General features: G+C 40.8%; 1 long non-coding RNA gene across 1 annotated transcript in view; it reads right to left on the bottom strand.

Annotated features, from left to right (window-relative positions):
* The window catches only part of LOC106727236, a 14,967-nt gene extending 7,738 nt beyond the window's left edge, over positions 1-7,229 (bottom strand). Inside the window, exons 1-2 of the long non-coding RNA XR_001363404.1 lie at positions 6,830-7,229; positions 6,532-6,625 (exon numbers count right to left, since the gene is read on the bottom strand). This is a non-coding gene — a long non-coding RNA (uncharacterized LOC106727236). The remainder of the gene's footprint in view (positions 1-6,531; positions 6,626-6,829) is intronic.
* Positions 7,230-7,289: the final 60 nt, after the last annotated feature.

Below are 7,289 nucleotides of genomic sequence, written 5' to 3'. Positions count from 1 at the left end.
ATCTTCTTCATCCATTCATCTGTTTCCACATCTTGGGTTTTGTGAATAATGCTGCAGTAAAGATGGGAGTGCAGATATCTTTTCAGAATAGTGATTCCATTTCCTTTGGGTATAAACCCAGAAGTTAGATTGCTGAATTAGGTGGTAGTTCTATTTTTAATTTCCTGAGGAACCTCCATACTGTTTTCCCCGTAGTGGCTATAACAACTCACATTCCCACCAACAGTGCACAAAGTTTCCCTTTTCTCCACAACCTCAGCAACATTTATTTCTTGTCTTTTTGACAGTAGCCAAAGAATGACTCCTTACAGTATGCAATGATTTTGAGGAAACAGGCATTATTTGCACACATATAATTTAAAACAGGGTTTGAACTATTGTGTGGTAACTAAATCACATAGGCAGTAGAAGCATCTAAGAGATTTGAGTTTGGAAATGTTACAGCTACAGAAGCAAAGCAAACAATTAAAATGTAAGGTTTGTAAAATTGAATGTACCAGTTCTCTACTTTTAATCTGCCTCTGCTAGCTGTGTAATCTTAGACAAGTTGTTTAACCTCCCAGAGTCTCAGCTTCCTGATATCTACACTAGGGATAGTGACAATAGTACTTGCTATGAGGTCGCTGTGAGAATTAAAAGTGTATCATACGATTCCAGACGCATAGCAAGTGCCCAATAAGTAATAGCTGCTATTTGCAAAATGGTATTAAAAATAATTAGGCTTACCCTCTGCCTCCTCCCTTGGAGTTTAATATGGTCCCTGTATCAAGAGAAGGAGATTCTCTGTGGTAAATGCTCCAGGATATTTTAGAAGGTAATTGTGACAACCTCAGCATCAGTAGCAGATCCCACAGACCCAAGGTCGATGGCTCCTGGCAGTGATGGAGGCATGTTTTCAGAGGGAGTATGAAATCAGTAGGAACAACCAGCTTTGCTCAAGGTCAGAGAAACAGGAGAATAAAGCTCACATTCTTTAACATTGCCTTAACACCCACTCACTGTTCTACAGTCCAAAGAAAAAAAATTGCTTTCTGAGGAACAAGGAGGTAATACAGTATAGACTCTAGGGTTAGACTGACCTGAGTTGGAATTCAAGCTCTGCCACTGACAAACTGTGTGACGTTGTATATGTCATTTAACTTCTTGGAGCCTTAATCCCATTGTTGCAAAATTGGGGATAATAATAGCACTTAAGTCTAAGGTTATTGCAAGAATACAGTGAAATGATGATTATAAATCACTTTGCAAATTCCTGGCATATAGTCTGTACCAATAAATAATTATCAGTATACCATTAAATCATTCAACTTGCCATATCAAATACTGCCTTGATATTTGAACTAGCCTGATAGTTTCAATCTGAAATAATCCATGTCTTTAGCTTTCTAAAGTTCAAAACTGATAATAATCACCATTTGTTATATACCTACCATATTCCAGGCATTTAGGTACTTTCTCTTACTTAATCTTCAAAACATCTAAATAAGGTAGATATTATTTTTCCCTTTACACATGAGGAACAGGAGGCTCGGAGAAGGTTAAGTAATTTGCCCAGGTTATGCAAGCAGCACAGCCAATATTCGAACCTGGGTTTGGATGCCAAATCTACTTTTGCTCAGTAGCGTCCCACCTTTGTAAAACCACCTTCTCTGACTTCCCACAGCCTTCAGGGGAAAGGTGAAGCCCCTCAGTTTACTACTCCAGGCTTTTCTTTACCTGGTTCTAGCCTCTACTATCCCCTCTGGCCTCCTCGCCTACAGCTCAGTCACCTCTTCCAAAAAACCTTCTCTGGTGCCCTTCCTGAGTCTCCCAGAGCACCCTTGCCATATTTCTATCATGAAACTTGCCACACTGTAATGTAAATATTGATTTAATTGTCTGTGTTCCTCAAAAGGCCATGAACTTCTTCGGGCACTGTGTCTCATCCATCTTTCCATTACCACTATCTAGCAAAGTGCTTGGCCTAGAGTAGAAAGTCAGTCAATGGGTATTGAATGAATGATTGAGCGAGTTGATAAATTAATGAATATTAAGCAGGAAAGATCCAAATATAAAGCCCTACCACTTTTTATAACAGTGGTGCTTACAGTGGGGTCCCTGGACCAACAGCAGTGTTATCTGGGAACTTAGAAATGTAAATTATTGGCCCTGCCCCCAGAATCAGAAATTCTGGGGGGCAGGGTCTAGCCATCTGTAGTTTAACAACATTTCCAGGTGATTCAGATGCACGTAAATTAAGAGTATGGTTATACAACAGATTAAAACTGGCAATACACATGCAGAAATAAACAACAAAATATAGTCATTAATACTAATCCCTTACATTTAGTGGTACTTAATAGATTATAAAATGCTTTCCTATCTACTATCTTTGAAATTACAGATGAAATGGAGAGAGAAAATGATTAAGGAGTTCAGACCTGTTTTAGATACACTCTATTTAGTAGCTCACTGAGTTCCAAAGAACTAACTCTTTCAGCTGACACATCTGGAAAATAAGAGTCTTGTGTCTCTATAGCAGTGATGGCGAACCTTTTGAGCTCAGCGTGTCAGCATTTTGAAAAACCCTAACTTAACTCTGGTGCCGTGTCACATATAGGAATTTTTTGATATTTGCAACCATAGTAAAACAAAGACTTATATTTTTGATATTTATTTTATATATTTAAATGCCATTTAACAAAGAAAAATCAACCCAAAAAATGAGTTCGCGTGTCATAGGTTCGCCATCACTGCTCTATAGGAATGTTTTCTTGACCAGGCTTGGGTAGCAGTGGCCTCTGTGGTAAGCAGACCTTGCCATGAAATCCCATTGGATGAATGAAGATTCCAAGTGGGCAAGGTCGAATGTGAATGAATGCTAATTGGAGTTGTAGGAAAGCTAAAGCTATGGGGAAGAAGGCATACTCAGGCTATAAGTATTTTTAATACTTTGTGCAGGCATGACGTCTCTGTAAGTGAAAGCTGCAGCTTGCAAAACTATATGATCCCATTCTCATTTAAAAAACATATTTTCACTCTCAGTAAAATTTTGTGAAAGGCACTAAAATATAATGGTGATTTTCTTTGGTTAGTGGGATCACACCTTACATTTTTTTTTTTTTGCAAAGAACAATTTTTATAATGACAAAAAGATAAAAAAGATATAAAAATTGGTTCTGTGGGGAGACCTACATGCAGAACCAACAGCTGGTGTAGCTGGAGGAGGGATTTGAAAGGGATGATTGGGATCTTAGAGGCTGGAAGGAGCTGGAAAGAATTCAGGACAATCACTAACAAGGGGCCTCCTAAAACACTGAAATAAGAAGAGGAGATGTCCTGCTAGTTTTCTGCTAACTTGAAGGCAACTTCAAGCAAAAGAGAAGGAAAGCCCTGGGACATGGAAAGAACAGGGCCCCCCCCCCCCCCCAGGACTGTGAAAGGTGAGAGGGCTCACTTGGAGGGTGAAAGGGAGGGAAAATTATCCAGAACATTTAATGGCTCCAGGGCTCACAACTGAAGGACGTCTAAACTGGAAAGGAGGGATAGAAGAAGTGAACAACTGGTGCCTGAAGCAAAACGTTTAGCACTTTAAACTTGCACCAAGCTAATTGCCTAAAACGAGAATTATGTGCCTGAAATGTCTGTGTTCTGAATATAGTTTTATACCCTAAGATTTTTTTCACACCAGGGTAAAAATTGTCTGAGTTCTTGAAAATGATTGTCCAAGCAATAGTTACTTTGGAGTGGAGGTTGATACAGAATTAAAGCAAAAGTTCTGAATCTCAAGGGCATACTCTCTGGAGAGGTTACCCTCCCCCTATTTTTGAGCCTTGTGAGTGGAAAGTTATTATTTGAGCAGTTTACATTTATTAAGCAGATAGTGTTTGGAAGGCTAAGCGCTTATTCTTCACAGGAGCCCTATAAGCTAGATACAGCTATTATGCTCAACTTTACAAATCAGAGAATGGAGATCTAGCTGGCAAAGGGCAATGTTAGGATTATCTGGCTCTGAAGCCCAAATTCTTCTATAACACTACCCAGCATTTGTTCGTCTTGAAAATGTTCTAAAGCAAGTAACAATAACTATAAAATACTAAAATTAATAATGCCTAGGGTGAGGTTATAAAGAAACCGTCATACTCTGTTTTTAGAGATGTAAATTAGTTTGACCTTGCTGAAGGACAATTTGGCAATATTTACCAGAAGAATCTGGAATGCAAGTACAGTGGGGCCTTGACTCACGTTAGTGTCCCGACTAACGAGTTCTTTGAGATACCAGCTGTCTCTTGGCCGATTTTTTGCATTGAGTTGATAGAGTAATTTGAGTTAACGAGCTCCTTAATGAGCTCCTTAACGAGCTCGGTCTCAGAACGAATTAAACTCGTAAGTCAAGGCCCCACTGTATCAGTTTTTTCAGTTATCGCAGTACCGGAAATTCACCTGAAGTATTAGCTGGCAAGATATAGGTGTGTGGAAGATATTCAGTAAAAAGAACTAGGAGCAACCAGTATCCTTAATAGGGAGCTGGTTAACTAAACCATGGTTCTGCCATTAACAATACATGAAGTAGATCTATATGTTCTGAAATGGAAAAATCACCAAGATACAGTAAGTGTTTAAAAAGCATGGTACAGAATGCTGTATATAGTGAGATTACTTTTGTAGTAATTTAAAAACTACATATAGAAATTGGTTTGATAGATATACTAGCATATAAATAATGTTTATTCCCTGAAAGGAAATACAAGAAGCTTTTTAACAATAAATACCCTTGGAAAGATTAACTGATTTGTTTTATTATTTCTGTGTCATTTGGAGATATTTGGGTTTTTTAAAAAAAATTATCAGCCCAGGACATGCTTAGAGAGAGGAAAGGAGGAAAGGGGAAGAGAGGGAGGGAGGGAGGGAGGGAGAAGGAGAGAGAGAAAGAGAGAGAGAGAGAGAGAAAGAGAGAGAGAGAGAGAGATCAGTATCTTGTTTTTCAGCCTTACAATATATATCTTGGCCATTTTTTCATATTGGCACTTCTCTTGTTTAATAGCTGCATGGTATCCCAATTTGTGAATGTACACACACACACACACACACACACACTACTTTTGATTATCTATTGGAGGACATTTAATGCTCAACTTTAAATGACTTCCAGTTGTTTGCTTTCCTAGATGCTGCTGTAATGAATCCCCCTCTTAAAGTTTAGAGCAGTGGTTCTCAACCTTGGCTGCACATTAGAATCACCTGGGAATCTTTTTAAAATCCTGATTTCTGGGCCTCATCCTCCGGAAATTCTGTTTGGTTTTTGTTTTGTTTTGTTTTTTTGTTGTTGTTATGGATTGAGGCCACAACATTAGTAACAAAGACACAGAATTTCCGGAGGATGAGGCCCAGAAATCAGGATTTTAAAAAGATTCCCAGGGGATTCTAATGTGCAGCCAAGGTTGAGAACCACTGCTTTAGAAGGATCTTCAGACTGAGCATGACATTTATCAACCCTGTAGTTGCTGAGAGCAACCCAGTGGGACTCTGTCCTGAGGGGAGGAGTATGTTTTACTGCGCTGAGAAACAAAGAACTCTCTCCAAAACACTTTGACCAACACATTCAGAGCTATTAGAATTGCCAACAGGTGGGATGACCTCAAAAAGAAGAGCAGCGTGTTCTGGCAGTTTAGTAACAGTGCAGAAAGTTGCCAGACGGCTCAACGCTGATTGCTAGATCATAAGAGGAATTTCTAGACTCAGTTACAAGCAGGGCTGGTGCAGCACTGTGGATTCCACCAGACAGTCTGGAGACAGCTAGACAAGGAGATAGGCAGCAGAGCTCCAAATCAGGCAACAGCACATGTGGAAGGAGCAGCGACCTATGGGGAAACCCGTAACTCATAGACCAAACCTCTTCCAGCAGAGGGCAGTGTCTCAGATATCAGGCGAGACCCGGACGGACCATCTGGAGCCAGAGCTGAGGACTTCACTGGACTGATTGCACCAGCCCTAGGCCGAAGAGAAACTGAACTAAACTGTCCTTTGGATACTGTAAGTGACTTTGGGGAATACTCAGGGAGAGACACAGTAGGACTTCTTTACACTACTGTGATTTGCCTGTTTTCTATTATCTAACAATTTGAGTTTGGTAATATTTTTATACATTCTGGCCATTAGAGCTTGCAGGCAAGGAGTTTGAAGTCAATTTAACTGGTCTGGCCATTGAGTCTCACAGGTTTCTGGGTGCGTGCCTGAATCAAAGAGGGAGTGACATTCCTAAAATATAACCTAGCTTTCTGGGCCTGTGGATCTGACACAAAGTTTACAAATAGAAAGTTGGCAGAGGGAAAGATATGTAAGAAGTACCAATTTTATCTAAAAATAGAAAGTTAGTGTTTAACACCAGAGTCCTTCCCTTTGGAATTTCAATGACTATGAAGGATGGCCGTTAAAAACTTTGAGAAAAAGCCAGCTTATAAATTGCTGTGCATGCAGATAATGAAAGAATCAAAGAGGTTAATCTGCAGGAATAAACAATTTCCAATCAAATCTTTCCTGAATACTGTTTACCTTTCCTGCTGTGAAGCTTTGTTGGAATCAAAGGGAGGCAAAGCTGAGTTGGAGCACCTGTGAAGTCTATTTGCAATCCTTTTGTTTTCTGAGCCTGGTGACAAGAAAGAGGAGTGACTTTTGGCATTTGCTGGTAGAGTCAAGGCAGATTTGTCAGAGGATAAAAGTACTGTGTATTTAATTATTTGTCAGGCACAGCTAAGTAAAACACAAAACATAGGAAATCAGAGCAATAGTGAAGTCTGGGGGTAATTTGCATGCATTTCTTAGAAAAAAACTATCATTTGAAAAAAAATACCAGCAAAGAGAATAAACTTTCTTGGCCGTTTTATGTTCCTCGCGACTTCTAGTCCAGGGATGTTTGGCGTTCTCCGGTCGTTAGATAATTATTGGCCGTCCTGCACAGGCCAACGAGCTCATCAAGTACTCAGGCGGAGCTGAGGGCAGCTGAGACAAGGAGGGGCTTCAATGGCTTTGGGGTGGGACTGTCAGCAGCAGCAGAATCAGCAGCAGCTGCGGGCTGGCGCGGAAAGGAAGGGCGCTGGAGGTCCTCCGAGAGGCCCTTTGCCAAGGCCACAGCCCCGACCAGAAACAGTCCCAAGCCGTCTAGCTCAGCAGGGCGCGGCCCGAGCGCAAGGGCCTCGCTCTGAAGAGGTGGGACTTTCCCCACCGGAAGTGATCCGGTCCAGTCTCGGGGAACTGGGGCACCTCAAGCTAGTGTGTCAGGGAAACCCTTCCGGGTGTGTGCTGGGGGTGGG

Source organism: Myotis brandtii, unplaced genomic scaffold (genome assembly GCF_000412655.1).
Source record: "Myotis brandtii unplaced genomic scaffold, ASM41265v1 scaffold393, whole genome shotgun sequence".
Lineage (NCBI taxonomy): Eukaryota > Metazoa > Chordata > Mammalia > Chiroptera > Vespertilionidae > Myotis > Myotis brandtii.
This window is presented reverse-complemented; position numbering and strand designations above follow the sequence as displayed.